The following is a 16,378-nucleotide window of genomic DNA, read 5'->3' on the forward strand; positions in this document are numbered from 1 at the left end:
ACAACCCTCTCCATCCTCCTGGAAAGTGGCATACATCTGTGAAGAATCATCTGTGGTTAAAAAGGTGAAAGAATACGTTCCATTAATTAGACTTGAAAATAAGTACTTTGCCACAGTTAAAAAGAATTCAAGCAAACAGATGTAACAGAAGGTGAGCTCAGAGGAATTCATCATAAGATTGTTACTAGAGCTGGCAACCACAATGACAGTGTGCTGGTTTCCAAAACGTGTTACTTTCCTGACGACGACAGCAGCAGAAGTGCCAGGAGTAACAACCTCTCTGGTAGAAAGGTGCAGCAATGCACCCCYGTCACTCCGGATTCAGCTGAAGCCAAGTCTGGCAGCACCTTTGGCCAACTAACTTGCTCTCAGTTTCCTCCTCTCATCAGCTGTGTTTTACTGCACAAGGGAGAGCCTTGCTTCATGACAGCAAGCTTAGGGCAAAGAGACTATGATASGGCAACGTGCAAGAAAAAGGGTGAGGCTAAACTCAGTAGCAAGGTTATAGTTGTTCGCTGTGATCCATAGGAGTAAAATCTCACACTAAAGCACGCAGCACTATTCCATTCACCTTCCAAACACTCCTCTACTAACATTAGAGAAGCAAGAAACAAGCACTAAACACACCACTATACGTCCTGGCACACAAGACAACTAATCTTGTTTGAGTCTGTGACTCTGAAGTTTCATATATAAAGCTTGGAATTAGCTCCTGCTGTTGAATTTTGCTTTGTCAAAATCTGCCTCTAAGCAACRGGGTTCGTTCTCCTCTGCTGAACTCTACTGATTAGTGGAAATACTCGTTATAACTGTTGTTTCCATTAGAATCTGCCACTGGTGACCTTTCACTTGCTGGTTCGTCTCTGTATTTTTCATAGGATCATAGGATCAGTAAGGTTGGAAGGGACCTCTGGAGATCATCTAGTTTCCTCCTACACCCCTTGGAAAATGGACATTTATTTCTATTGTGAAAAACTTGAGATATACCACAGAGCAATGCCAGTGCTGGAAATTACTGCTATTAGAGTCACTGCTGTTATTACAGCGCAGGGGGAAAGAAGGACTTCTCTGGGGTCATGCCTGTTGTTTCTGAAGCGGTGGGAGAAGCAGAGGTGTATGTCATGTGGAAGCAGAGGGGCTGAAGAGAACGAAAGGCAAAGCCGGTGAAYGAGCCAACCAAACCCTTTATTAGACTTCCCTCCAGCTAGGCGTTTGGATTCGTGATGGGACAAGTTGCTGCACCTTCCCACTGCGAATGCTGTTGCTCCCAGAACTGGCAGCTGACTAAAGCCCCTTGTCCTGTCTCAGTGTTCAGGAAGAGAGGTAAAGCCATCGTTCAACAGCACGTTGCTCCTAGGGGTCAGCAGACTGATGACATGCCCATGTTGTGCGAAAGAAAGTGCAAAAATTGTATGTTTACAGAATTAACTATCTCAGTATGAGTGTACATGCCAATATTTAAGACAGTTGTAGTTGCTCTTTATGGATAAATTTCTATTTATCCTACTCTTTAACTTCCAGTCTGTTGCCAAACACAGAACATATAATATAGTACTAAGAGATCTCTTACTGAACTCCTTACTGATGAGGCTGCTGAATTTATGCTCCTTTCCCTGAACTATAAAGAATATGGCACACTCTGGACAGATTCAAGTGTAATATTATTACTAATGAAAGTTTTACTTTCTATATTATTTTATCACTTAATAGCATGATTGCCCTGAAAAAGTTCCTTGAAATGAAAATGAGGCACTCTACATTTATATTTAAGACCTGGAAGACACTGAATCAAGATCCAAAACTCTCATGGCTTCTGAACATCAAGATATCCTTCAAATTCAAATATAGACCTGGTTCTATATGTTTAAAAACTTGCATAACACCCTCTATCTCTGACTACCAGACTAATAAATTATTAATAAATTATTTTTATAAAATTATGGAGCTCCAGATAGTGTGCATATATTTGGAAGAAATTCTCATATTTGTAAAAATATGTTTGTAAATATATTCCTATATGTTGAATCTATTAACTGCAGGGAATAGGCTAAAAATCAATCTGACGTGCATAACCTGCCACTCAATATGTGTTATACATCATTCCCCTGTGCCTGCTTGCCTTGTGCCTGTAGATAACAAATTTTCGCTGCTACAGGATTTGGCTTTTAGTTTCTGAGTGGACTAATTTGCTTCTTMTGTTTTTAGGTTTGGAATTAGACTCAGCTTCGCTTGAGCTGACCAAACCAATGCCTATCACAGGAATATAGAAGTGCTCGCACACTTCCAAATAAATCAATAAAAAAAGTCACTTAAATTCTCTTAAGGTACATGTTATAGTCTTGAACCTTGTATGGATAAATTGAAGCCAGGATAGTTTAAGATATTCAGGGCTGCTCCCACCTGTGAGATGAGTGAAATGACTGCCTCATAGGTTGATTGCAGGTGTTGAGCCCTGTTGTAGAGTTGTTGKTGGTGGTGGTGGTGGTGGTTTTGGTTTTTTTAATTGCTTGAGTTGAAAAGTTTAAGATTCACATGTTAACCTGTGTAACTGATTATGTGTAACAGGTTATGTGTAACCTGTATAACAACCAGTGCAATTGATGAGTAGCCTGAGAAGCAGGTTTCTTGCCTCTGTGATTTCCTGGTAAACTTATTCTCTGTGTCTCTTCTTCTAACCCTTTCAATCATCACCTGTGAACACTGTACAGTATCAGAAACAGATGAAAGCAGAAAAGGAGATGAAAAGATACAAAATGGAAAATATTATACTAAGAACTCCAAAGCAGCATTGAAATATGCATAAATATTGGAAATATATATTCTTTTACGCAAGTGTATTCTTCAGTGCAACCTACTGTACTAAGTCTTCCCAGAGGGCACTTATAAACATAATTGTGTTTAATTTTCATGGAAACCATGCTTGCTAAAGATACTACTGTCTGTATTGCAGTCACCAGGTAGCCTGGTGGCACAGCAGGAACCAGGATGTAGAATCTCTCTCCTCTGTGTTAAGAGACTTTATCTTGTTATAAGGGTCACCACCCCCCAGCAGGCTCTAGGACCTAGGAATCTCACCATCCCAGGTCAATGGATACAGCTGCTGCTTTCCTGTTTGCAGGTTCAACCAGTAACAAGGGTGAGCATGTATCTTGGCACAAACACACACAGCCAGCTTCACAGACTGTCACAGACAAGGCTCTGTCTTCCACAACACCCACGTATAACACTCAAAAAACTCCTATAATATATATGTATAGAGCTGAATCGTCTTCCTCCTCTCCATCTAGTAAAGATTGAAGTTCCCTAGAAATGAAAGCACATTTGTCYTCATCATCTAGTTCACAAGGACATGTACGTTTGCCTGATATCACTGGATATCCCTGCCTAGGTCCTGAACCCCCTTTCTGGCTATACAGGCCTCCTTTGCTGGCTGAGCCAGCTTGTGGCAATGTACACACTTGTCTCATGAGCATCCTGCCTCACTGGTCCCTCAAACATCAGCATGCCCCTCTCTTTGATACTCCTGCCCAGTTTGGGACCCTTGCCCACTTACGGTCCTGCTGCTGACTCTCAGGCCCTCACCCACGCACCAGCTGCCGGCACCGAGATTCCCACTTGCTCCAGCTGCTGACACCACAGACACTGATAATGACCTTTCTCACTCCCCTCAAATATCCAGAATCCTCATGTTTGTCTTGTTTCCCTACAAAATCCAGACTGATCCTCTCCAAACCTCTGCCTGTGATTTCCTAATGGCACATCAGTTAGTGCCTGGAGACTTTTGATCTCTGCTGTTGTCTCCCTTGTGTTTTGTTTCTAGTTTTATCCTTTACTCATCATCCCTTTTGCCCTGAAAAGGTCCTTGGTCAGATAACCTTAATGGAGGAGAAGCTCTCACATTCCACACATCCTTACAGGCTGCCATGTAGATGCAGCTAGCGAGACTATCTTCAAGTGCCTTCAACTATTCCTGGAGTTTCCTCTAGTACAAGGTACATTATATTTCTTCTGAGAGAATTTTATTCCTTCTACATAAATGATACTGGCCTGACACATTTTTAAAATTAACAAGGAACTGCAGTCCTATTTGGAATCGTGGGAAGAGGCTGTAAAGGGGGGGAGGAAGAAGATCTTTTTTATCTGCTTCAGGAAACAAAGTGAAATTACTGAACAGTCAGGTGAGCAAAAGGTAAGTATTCTTCTGAACAGCGCTACATCAGAAATAGTAGATTTGTTTAATAGCCTATAGTTGAATGTGGAAGGATAAATCAGTTGCCAAGGAGTGCTAAAGGAAAACGAAGGATATTGTACTTCTACACAGAATGAAACTTTAAAACGGTATCACTTTCTTGTAAGAAGTCAAAAGAGGGAGAAAGATCTATACATCTCTCCAGCTATTTTCTTCTAGCTTACAACAACAGGTCTCAAGCAAATGACCTCTCTATTTGCCTCTCCCTTCTTGCCCTTCCACAATATTTAATAACTTTATCATTACTTGCTCTTTCTAGCATATAAAAATTCACTGATTCTTAAGCAGTCATTAATGGATACATCATCTGTCTTGTCTGGGGTTCATCAGGAGACCTCCTAGCCACACAGCTTTTTTTGTGGTTATTTCTTCAACATCTTTCTTCTGCCTTAATTTCCTATTCACTCTATAGTATAGCATAGATTAATTACAAATAGGGCAAAGACTCTGAAACTGGAAAATTCTGAGGCCTGTAAATAGACGCAGAAAGGTTTGAGACCTTTGGACATAATGGGCTGTAAAGGTAAAAATTGTGATTTATTGTTTCTTCCAGTTACTGAGACCTAATGGCTGTCTCACCTTCTGTGGAATTCAGTGGTCTACAGATATTTCTTTCTACTAAGAAATTTGAATAAATTGCTGTTCTCTTCTTTTTCTTTTTAATGCATCTTAGTTCCACATTATTTTGTGGACCTTTTGTGCACAATTATTATTGCAACATTCAGTTCAAAGATAAAAACAACACACCCAGATGTATTCTTATTTTAAAAGTAAAATATGTCTTTAACAATGAAATCTGTGACAATTTGTAGTAGAAAAAGAAAGTTATTCCTGTTCTATCATCTTATAGCCTAAAAATGAAAAATATTAATGTAAAGGCATATGGCTGTCTGTGTACGTGTATTACTATCTTACATTATGCACACACACATACAGGTGATGAACATATACCTTTATAATGTATGCAACAGAAAGAATCTCAAGGAAACAACAACAAAAAAAAGATAAGTGGCAATAGTACCTAAAGACAAATGATATTTGATATTATTTCAACATAAAGTATATATCTTTGTTTCCAACTTCCACTATCATGTATACCTATAGATATACATATATACATATACACACACATATATACATGTGTATATATATATCAAACACTTCAAGATAACATGGTTCTTAAGGACAGTATCTCCCTTTCCCAGGTGTGGCTATAAGCGCTCTAGAGTGTTGTAGGAATCAAGGTGGCGAGAGGTACCTGTAGGTGTCAAGAGGGAGTGGAACTTTTACACTGCAGATATTTTTATGAGCAAAAAAAAAAAAAAAAAAAAAAAGATATCTTATGTAAAGCCAAAAATTTGTTTTTAGTGTAATCGAAATCTTAACAGTCTAACTGAAGGAGTATTATTTGCCCAGTTGTTATTATTACAGAAAAAGAAAGAAACATAAAATAAAGAATATTATTGCAGGAAAAGTAAGTTAAAATTTTTATACACAAAGTCCTAATAGCTACACCCTTTCAGGTGTTAGGTCCACTTTTCCACTTCTGTCTGGGTCCTAAGGTTGGCTTCTGTCTGAGGGCAGAGTAGAGTTGTCAGCATCCTGAGTCCTTCACTGGCGCTTGTGTTGATGACTTCTTCCTCCTCCTCTAAGGCCCACACAACGACATTTTTATATATTTTTTAACATGCTCACACTTTGCACTTCTTCATGTGTCTTCAAGTACATATTTCATCCAAACTTTCTATTTACAGTTCATTTCACATATGTTACATGTTGCTGTTTGTTCTCTCTGTTACCCGTGAAACAGATTTTGCTGAGTCTACACTACTTTAACTAACCACAAGTAGGTTGTTTGTATTTATAACCTTGGGGGTCTCTCTCCAGTGTCAGTCTATGCCTCATTTCTTACTGTCACTTGCCTGACCTCTACACTTGATCCTATTTCTCCACTTTCAAGGTCTGCGCTGTCATACCAGGTCTATAGTCCTCATTATCTTAGAGCTGCAAATATTTGGTTATACACATAATGAGTACTTGTTACTACTACCTATATGAAAGTGATACCATAAAGGATAAGCAGAAGAAAAACATAAGATATAGCCACCTGGTCACTAGAAAAATTGCTTTTACACATCAAGCAGCTATAACAAAATTTTGAGTAGGCCAAAATAAGTTCAGACAAAGTAAACACGAGAAGCCTCAGTCTTGAGGCTTGCAAAGGCAACCCGGAGTTTGTGGCACGTTGCTGACAAAGGCAATATTGCATGCACTGGGCTGCAGAAACTATAGCTTTCAGGAAGGTGTCTAGGGCCTTTTCTAACTTATAGGTGAATGAGGTGCTTCATGGCTGGGATGGTAATATCCAGGTGCTGCCTAGAGAAACTCTTATTTTAGTCACAGGAATTAAATGTGGCTTCTACGGAAGCATGTCTCTCAGAGGCAGAACCTGAAGTTGTTCCTCTTAGGGATGAGTAAAGAGTTACCACGTTAGGATATGTTTAACTGGTCACTAAAATAAGGTTCTTATAGGATAGGTGGGATCATTCTTATAGCACAGGAATGACTTTCCTTAGTATTGCTAGAGGCATGCACTTTGAAAGACAATTTTAAAGATTGATTAGAACAGGAATTTATACTACTCAGTGATTTGGGTAATGATCAGGCTGGGAGAGGAGTGAATTCTTAGCCCTTACTCACAAGGCCACTTAGGTATTTATCATTTTGATTAAAAACATACAAATATGATACARAAATAGGAATTGAAACCTTATTCTTCTTTTCCCCTGTGGTGGCTTCCTCACCAGTTTTCTGTAACCTTTTCTTCATAAGCTTTATACATCTTCACCGTTTTCTACGTGGTRAGCAGCCTGCCTCCCTGCTACCTTGCAATGCCAAAGTAGTAAGTGGAGGGCAGATGTGGCTTTGAATCTTTCAAGTGATGTGGGATTTGGCTGTCATATCACTTAGGTAAAGCCTTAATCACTAGACTGGTCTATAAAAGGTTAATGAGAACACCACCAGATTTGCTTCCTTGCAGTATTTTTGTTTTTGTTTGGGTTGGTTTGGTTTGGTTTTTAACAAGCAGTGTCACTCAAGACTACTGTTCAGTCTCAATGCAATGCCTTCCCAGAGGCGTGCTCTGGGAAAATACCTCAGTTCATGCACTTCAASGCCAGTAGAGTGAGGAAAGATTGTTCATAATTCTCAAGGGCATTAGCTATGAAATTGGTAGTTAGTTCTACCACAACGCCTTTGGTGGAAGAACTGTAGGCATCTAATACATTTCCTGGCAATACCATAGACATCTCTGACTATGATAGTTAACTGGCTTTTATTTATTCATTTATTTTTTTACCATGTGCTAAGTTATTAATTTTAAGCCAGTTCCCAGATGCTGACAGATTCCCAGGAAAATAGTCTGAGTAGAGGATAATTTAGAACAGAAGGATATTCTTGTGACTGCTTTGATTGGCCCAAGCAAGAARCACTTGGGAATATAATTCAGTTTGGCCACAAGAAATGAAAAAAGAAATAGGTTTAAATTCATGTAGAAATGYTCATTATTTAATTACTAATGGAAAATGTCTGTTTTCCGGACTTCTTGGGAAAATTAATTAATCCAGGAATTCACATAGTGACATGACTATGGGGGTTTTTGCTTGCTTTTCTAATTATGGATGCTAACAATTGTTCAAATTTACTAAGTGTTGTGTCGTCACCAATTTAATTTAATGATTGGATATCCAGGTAGAAGAGACTCTRGTTCACATAATAATTAGTTTAAGGAAGCCCTATGCTGTGCCTTATGGAAGGATAAATTAAATGGTCACACATGCCTCTCATATTTAAAGATGAGTCATTTGAAAACAAAGCAATCAAAAACTGTTCTAATTGTACATTACCTGGAAGAGGTCATTAAAATAAAGGGTATTTTTTATTATTAAAATAATGTAGGAATTCATCTTTAGAAAAATGCTCTGAAGGCCAATATTTAAATTTTAAATAACAGAAAATATATTTTTAAATTATTTCTTCTGTTATAATTGAGTGTACATAGGTAGAATGGGTAAACTGATGTAAACCTGAAACTTCTTCATTCTTTTCAGTAGTAGTCTTTCTTTATTGGATAGCAATTAAAAAGTACCTTTCATTTCTTTTATATATATTTTTAAGAGAGGGCATAGCTTTGCTAACAGCAAACCCTGCATCTGTTCTTAAACAAGAAAGTTACCTCAAATTTAATTCACATGGCCAACTAGTGTTGGCATGTCTTGTAGCATACCAGAAATGAAACATATGAGTCATATGAACAAGTCCCTGCATAAAAGAGTATTTGAGTGATTTAAGGGTTCAAATATAGTTCTATACATACATATATCTAATATATATCTTTTTTTCTATTCCACAGATTACCTAAAAGGAGACCTAATAGTTTTTGATTCAGTTCAGCTCCTGAGCATCATCACTTTTCCTTCATACAAGAACTATTTTGTGCAGATTTCTGTTTCGAAGAACAACATCTGTACAGCCAATAGGAGAATTGAGGTATTGGATATTTAAACTAAAACATTTTTGAAATGTGTTAATGAGCTTTATTGCTTGTACTTTTTTGTTTATAAAATAAAGACCAATCACAGAAGCTCCTGCCATCAGTTTAACCTGGAGATATGACAACTCTTAACACAAATGGAATGAAAGTTAAAAAAAGAAACCCCCCCCCTTTTTTTATATAGAATGTTATTTTCCACCATGGTTTGTAGAAGCTTCTGTCTTGAAAATGTTTAGGAGACATTTTAAATGCTTTAAAACAATCTCTAGAGTGTATAATTAATCCAGGTGCATYGAATAACTGGTTTTGAAAGTGATTTTTATCTCATGTTGTATAGTATCTGATTAGTTCTGGAAAACTTTAGAGATAAGAATTAGACACAAAGTCTGTATCTCCCTTCAAACCTCCCAGGTGTTTCGATGTGTCTTTGTCTGGTCCTAGAGTACAGTGGGTTCCTTGYAGGAGTTGATGGTAAAGTCTGAATTCGCAGGCAAGCTCTCATGATGGCAAATCTAAAGGTCAARGACAAGCCACCCTGTTAGGCAGTGAAAGCTTACTCTCAACTAATATTACTRGTTGTGCAATTCAGTGCATGTTTTATTAACTTCCAATTAGATACTACAGTGACACATGGGAGATTTTTTATTTTAATTTATAAATGTTCGAATAAATGCAAATTGTATTAATGAAGTAGGTGAAGGTGAAAAGTGATGTGCTTTTTAAGAGTGTAATATGGTATAAACCAGGGCAATATAATAGGTGTAGGTATGAATCTGATATTCATTATCCAGATGAACAACGGACATTCAATTTAAATTTATCATGAATACAGCCACAGATGGAAATAAGATGGAGTAAATGTCTGTGGTTGCCTGATAACTGATGTGCAACATCATTTAATAGCCGAATGACTTATGATCATGTAGTTCAAAACACCTCTAATTAATTTTTGAGTTGAGACTTTATTCTCAACCTCAAACTATGGTTTATTAATAGGTCAACCTAAAGAGCCTGTTAAAGTGAAACATGTGCTTGTGCAAACAGATTTGAAAGCACATAGTTCATTGTTGGATGTCAGATGTTTTACCTGCCTACCCAACTAATTGAGAATCATATCGAAAGACTAAAAAGCCGTGGTAATAAATGAGACAGACAGTGCCTTCCAAACAGACATAACTGAATTRGAACTGATGATATGAGTAGATTCACTGTGTCATTTAAAATATAATACAATGTAACTCATTTTCCTTCTCTTGATCATTTATTGCAACCACTAAAAGCATAGGAAAGACAGGCAGGTGAATTTTAACTTACRTTCTTTGCACAAGGCTTATTAGCATAGGAGATTTATTGAAGGAAAAGCTTCACACGAAAAGGAGGGTTGTTCTGAGTTCGTGGAAAGACAGGCATTCTGGCATCTAAGAGTTGTCAGTCATGTCCTTGAGGAGCAAGAGTTAGTAGAAGAAGAGAAAAGAGAAGAGTTTTTTCCAGAATTATAAATGAAAAACTACTCTTTGTTCTCTTTCTGCTCAAAGACCAGTAGAGAGAAATTTGTTTGGGAACTGAACTTTATACAGATTTCTGTTTATCTAAATTGTAGTTTTTTGTAAACTGTATAATTATTTCTACTCTATTTCAGAATTAGGTAAGTCTTTGGACTGCAGACTTTTGAGAGGCCAGGTTTGGACAAATATGTCAAGATCATTCCTGCAGATATTTTTTCTACAAAAATGTGTTAATATCAGATAACAGAACTGCTTCTGGCCTGCCCAGCCCTTGTGTATCATGTTAACTTCGTGCTCTGATGCAATAGAGCACAATYATGCTTGTATCTCTTTCTTAAATCCATGAGGTTCATTCCAGTAAGCGTTTTTTTCAGATGCTCAATTACAGAAATTCTTATTTAAAAATATAAATTGCCAGTGAAACACAAATCTTGTGGTGTGTTGTTCCACTTATGTGAAGRAGGAAGACAATTGGCATAATCTTAAACCTAAGCTTGGGCTATTTGCTCAATACTGCTCAAGAATACACTCTTAAAACAGTMTCTTTGCAACTCTGTGCCCTCAACCTCTCAGTAAGTACGCAGTGTGAAATACAACAGATTTAGGGTAGCTCACTCGGCTCTCCTGCCTATAGTCCTTGTAATTCTTAGTCAGTCAGTATCTTTGAGGTGTAGGAATGCTCTCATGCTTCCTCTCCCCAAATGCACACAATCTCTAAAATTTTGCCGAGGATTCTGCTACTTCCCCTGTTTCTGTTCTTTCCTTTCTATGGACTTAAGTTCAGTTGGATTTCCTAGGAGTATGGCTGACGTGCAGAACTGTGTTAAATTAGCCGGAGTGTGTCAAAGAGGATATCAAAGAGCTCTTCATGTAAAGTTAATCAGTCAGATAAATGTGGAACAACAGCTGCAAACCTTACAAAAACAAAAGAAACCTCTCCAATRCATATTTCTGAAGAAGCTACGTCAGTCTTTTGAAGACAGCTCTCTTTTTCATATGGACATTGGCAGAGTAATTACGTTTAACAGGAGATCTTTTCAGAACTGTGCTTGATCCCTAATTGTGAAGGGGGGGGAGTACTAATTTGGGAAAACAGTTGCAAAATKAAATATATAAGGGTTTCTGCAGATTGTTACTGTAGACAATCTGAAATTCTGACAGTTGCAATAGTGAGGGATAGGAACACAAGCAGCAATGATTTGCAAAAATGCAACTTCTCACTGTCTTCCAAATGTGAAGATTCTAATAGATTAATATAYCAAGTAAGTAGAAGGACCTGACACGTGTTAGTCATTTTCTGTACATATAGAATTTAACAAACCTTAAATGGCTTGTGCTGGATAGAAGAAAAACRGAAAAATGACCTTTATCTTTGTCACCACTGCAAATCATGTTGTTCCACTGTTCCAGCGATGCATAGAAGTGGAAATAACGGAGATGAGTACAATAGACTTTTCCACAGACTGAGTTTTCCAGGTCATTTAATTCTCTCTAGTGTCTTCAGAACCTTTCCAACAGAGCTAATGATAACAGATTGCCACATTATCCTGTTCATGGTGACCTGTTTGGGCAGATGCCAGAAATTCTACTCACTCAAACCTCTGGGTGAAAAAAAGTGTTTACTAAATTCACTTCTAGTGATTATTATAATGTTTTYGGGACAAGTAAAATAATATATGGCTTTACTGAGCACTTCATGTGTTAAATAACAATTTGATTATTGTGAAAATTGATACTTTAGATCTGGTGCAGCTGTTTTTGAACTTCCCTTGCAGACTCTGGCCTTCTGTMAGTTCATATTCCATGGGGATGTTCCATCCAATCTAAAAAGATTTTTTTGCAGATAAAGGTATCCATACTAACTCTCTTCTTRCCAGAAAAAATAGCTATGGCTCAGAACTTGCTGAATGTATAGATTTTTCTCGGGAATTATTATTGCTTTGGGGTATCTCAGCTTGGAAAAGTATAAAGGAGACAGTCTCATCCCTTGTGCATACAGTGAGTGACATTCTGTCTTGGACACATTTTAGCTTAGGTTTTCCACTTACTGGTTGCATCTGAATCTCTAATATATTCTTCTGAGAACCAGGAACATTGAAATCAGATTCACCATGTGATTTTTGACATTAAAGAATGACCTTGAATTTAATGTTTAGTTAAATAAAATTAAGATGTCTGCCTGTTGGCCACGTTAATACTCAGAATTCCAATCAAAGCCAAATAATTTTGCAAAAGAGGACTTCTGGGATGTGGCGTTACCTCTGCCTAATTTTGAAGAGGTAGCTGGATCTGAAATTTTAAATGTTGATTTTTTATTCAAACTGATTCCCAAACTCTGACGTTTAAAAGAGATATGAAAACTAATCTTTCTTTTTACTATGTTTTAGTTTCTATAGAAATGCTAGCTAAATGGTGTTCATTCTATATCATTGCAAAACATAGAAACTTTCTAATGCTGAGAGAACTTTCCTATTGTGCCTGGCATAAGTCCAGTGTAGGAGATTTACCAAAAGTTACTATATACCAACAAGTCTGATAGATTTTCYATTTAGAGTTTTTTCTTTTCTAACTTAGGATGATGTTTAAGCTTGCCTGGAGCATGTAAGTCACCTTTCTCCAATAACTTTCTCCTTACACTGATTGTAGAACTGAAAATATTAGAGGTGGAAAATACTGTCAGGTCGCTTATTCCTAGATGATCTKTTTGAGATGTAAATGCTCTAACCAAAATGTGCTTCATACATAAAGAGAWTAAATTTCAATATTATATAAAAAGTTTTGCCTGCTGGATGTAAACTATGGCAGGTCAGCAGCTGCTTTGAAAGCCGTTGAGTCATTTTACAGAAGTAACAACTTCCTTCCCAGCCAGCGCCGGGAATTGAGAAAGCCATTATAGACAGTAAGGTTAATTGTATCACAGTAATTTTAAAAGAGCAATTCAAATGTTTTGGACTCATATATCCATTATCCTGTTGCCAATCAGCATGTTTGTATTCGGGGAAGATTAATGTTTTCAAAGCGTGAAGAGACTAGAGTGATTCCCCTTTTCCCTACTTATGCATTTGTAAAAGAAATACTTAGAATATCAGAGGGTTTAGATCTTGAACCAATTTACTTGTAAGACTTCAATTTTATRGCACAACAAATTACTTAGTTTTAATTTTATGATGAACTTCTGATATTTTACAGCTGCATAGATTTGCAAAAGTTAAAATACTATAAAATGAAGACTTGTTATTAATGTAAAAAAAAAATGGGAAACATCAGAAGTCGGTTGGACAATAGTCGTACAATATTCAAATGTTAATATCATTGATTCATATGGAGTACATAACCTGATGGATTAAATCGTAACATACCTGTTTACAGTTCACYATAAGCTAATGGAAACCTAACGTATAACATTACCTAGTGCTGTCCTAGCCTAGTCCCCAGTGCGGACCTAGTGTGGGGGACRCAGGTTGCCTCTGTCAAATAATTAGCTGCTTTGGAAATATGAAGTGGGGGAGGCACAAGGCCTCAGCCCTATTTCTTGTCTGATTTCAAGGACATGCCGAGCACTTCAGGAAAGCAGCAATGGGGGAAACCTGCCAAGCTGCCAATCTAAAGCCACCGAGGTCCAAACAGGCTGGGGAAGACACTGCACAGCCATTCAGCCTTTCTTAAGAAATTAGCAGGGAAAGATTTTATATCATTAATYGTATGTGCTGTTTGAGTAGTGAAAGCAAATTTGCAAAACAATAAGCATCTTAATCTAGAAGATAGATTRTTGACCACATCTTTCCAGCCCTTATATAGATATGATCATCTTATGCGAGTATGTATTGACTTCAGTCACAGATTTTGGTGACAGTCATCCCTGATCCGCGGTGAAGAATGCCCATATTTTTCATGATATTTTTCAGTACAGCAGTTTGAAATTCAAAATAAAGCCATGGAGAAAATTGTAGCCCTATGTAGATTTTTAATTCTGCAGTACATACAAAAGCAAAATTTCAGAATAATTAATTTAATGTAAGAATACGTGTGTTTTTATTTTTATAATCATATAAAATTCAAGCTTCCAGAAATATTTGTAAACCTTATGTTTATTTTTTCACTTTTTTTTTGCTTTATTTTATCCTCCTGAATTGGAAAAAAAAATGCTTACATCCAAAGAAGATGCTCATGACAATGGGTCTTTTTCAAAATTAGAAAGAGACAAAAAAAAGGCTGTCAGCACACTTTAATTTTATCTCAAGTATCCAAATCTGAATCCATATTGATATCTCAGGTCTAGTAAATATTCATATGTGACTTAAAATTAGCTTTGTTTGCACAAAACATATATTTTGGGGGGCAGAGTTGTAGGCTATAAATAATAAAATTAAATATTTTCTTAAAGAGATACCTTTCTAAATTATACACTAGAAAAGAGGTCTTGGCAAATGTAAGACATTTCTGGTGTTTACAGTGCTTAAAAAATAATAGAAAATCCATAGTCTCACCCCAAAATTAAAACATCAAATAGTATAGCAAAGATACTCTGAAAAGAACCATAATATACTGTCCAAATCCTTTATCAGTAGTTTCAAGGGAGAAAAAAAAATACTTCTGATTTAATAGGATGAGGTGAAACAAACTCAAGTATTATTTGTTGTCATTATACAAATTATTAGTATTTCTTGGCCATACCAAGAATATTTTTTTCTATTTAAAGTCCTCATGATGAAAGTTATTTTCATCCTTTTAATAATATACTCAGTGGGTTTTTCTAAGAAGTTTTGTGATTAATTATTTCAAATTAATATTCAAATTCATATTCATTATTGCATTAACCTAATATTTAATACCAATAGAAACAAACTGCAAAATATTTAATGACATTTTGCAAGTAATGTCAAATTTATCATTACCACCTGACAAGCAATCTTAGAAGTCAATAGACCTGTTAGTTAATGTTAATAAATGTGACAGTCACATATCATTGGTTCTTTCCTTGGTTTTCATGGGTTTTTTTGTTGTTGTTGTTGCTGTTTTTTGTAATGTGATTGCTGGGAGGGAGCCTTCTCTACAAATTTAGAGTTCAGTATTACTGATTTTGCAACTGTAAAATCACTTCTTCTAATTAAAATATGTGGTTTTTCCATCACAAGAGAGAAAGCAGATAGCTGCCAAATCTAGAAAAATGAGTTGGGCCCAGATAAAATGAAGAAATGGTGATAAGATCGTTGTATTCAGTAGGAAAGGACCTCAGGAGGTCTGCAGTCCAACCTCCTGCTTGAAAGGATCACCCAAGAGCTCAGACCAGGCTGCTCAGGGCTTTGTCCTGCTAGCTTGAAAATTTCCAAGGACAGAGACTGCACAGCCTGTCTGGGGAACCTGTGCCACCAGTGGATTGTCCTCGTGGTGGTGAGAACCTTTTTCCTTATATCCAGTCTCAAGCTCTCTTGTTTCAATTTATACCCACTGCCTTTCACCCTCCCACCACGCACCCCTGTGCAGAGCCTGGCTCATCTCCTCGATGACCTCCCCATCGACACTGAAGGCTGCTGTCAGGTGCCCCCAAAGCCATCTCTGCTCTAGGCTAGACAAGCCCAGCTCCCTCAGTCTCTTCTKACAGGGCAAGTGCTCCAGCCCCAACCATCTCAATGACCCATCGCTGAACTTGTTCCAATATATCAAGATCTTTCTCGTATTTGAGGGGATCAAAACTGGAAGCAGTATTCTAGGTATGGAAATTGCCAGAGAAATGGGAAATTAATCATTCTTTATACTTCATAAAACAAGATTCATAAATGTGATTGAATTAACAATTTTCTGATTTGAGACCAATGCATGAATCAAACTCTCGCTGATATACTGAAAATAGAATTTGACCTTCAAACATACACAGAGATGAACAACCTATGAAAAAATAAGGTCCTGTATAGCGCTTACTCTCTTGCAAATTTCTGAATCCAGAAACATTAGACTGTGATAAAGAGATCATCTAAAGACCCACTGTGACCTCATTTGATTCTGTAAGTGAATTCTTTCTCTCTCCTTTTTTTTCTTTCTTTCTTTTTTCTTTTTTTCTTTTTCTTTTCTTTT

General features: G+C 37.0%; 1 long non-coding RNA gene across 1 annotated transcript in view; it reads left to right on the forward strand.

Moving 5' to 3' along the window:
- LOC146593531 (uncharacterized) overlaps positions 1-16,378 on the forward strand; it is a 343,928-nt gene that overhangs the window by 190,066 nt on the left and 137,484 nt on the right. Inside the window, exon 2 of the long non-coding RNA XR_014896353.1 lies at positions 8,661-8,797. This is a non-coding gene — a long non-coding RNA (uncharacterized LOC146593531). The remainder of the gene's footprint in view (positions 1-8,660; positions 8,798-16,378) is intronic.

This window comes from Rhea americana, unplaced genomic scaffold, assembly GCF_003343005.1.
Source record: "Rhea americana isolate MKP2758 unplaced genomic scaffold, rheAme1 scaffold_29, whole genome shotgun sequence".
Classification (NCBI taxonomy): Eukaryota; Metazoa; Chordata; class Aves; order Rheiformes; family Rheidae; genus Rhea; species Rhea americana.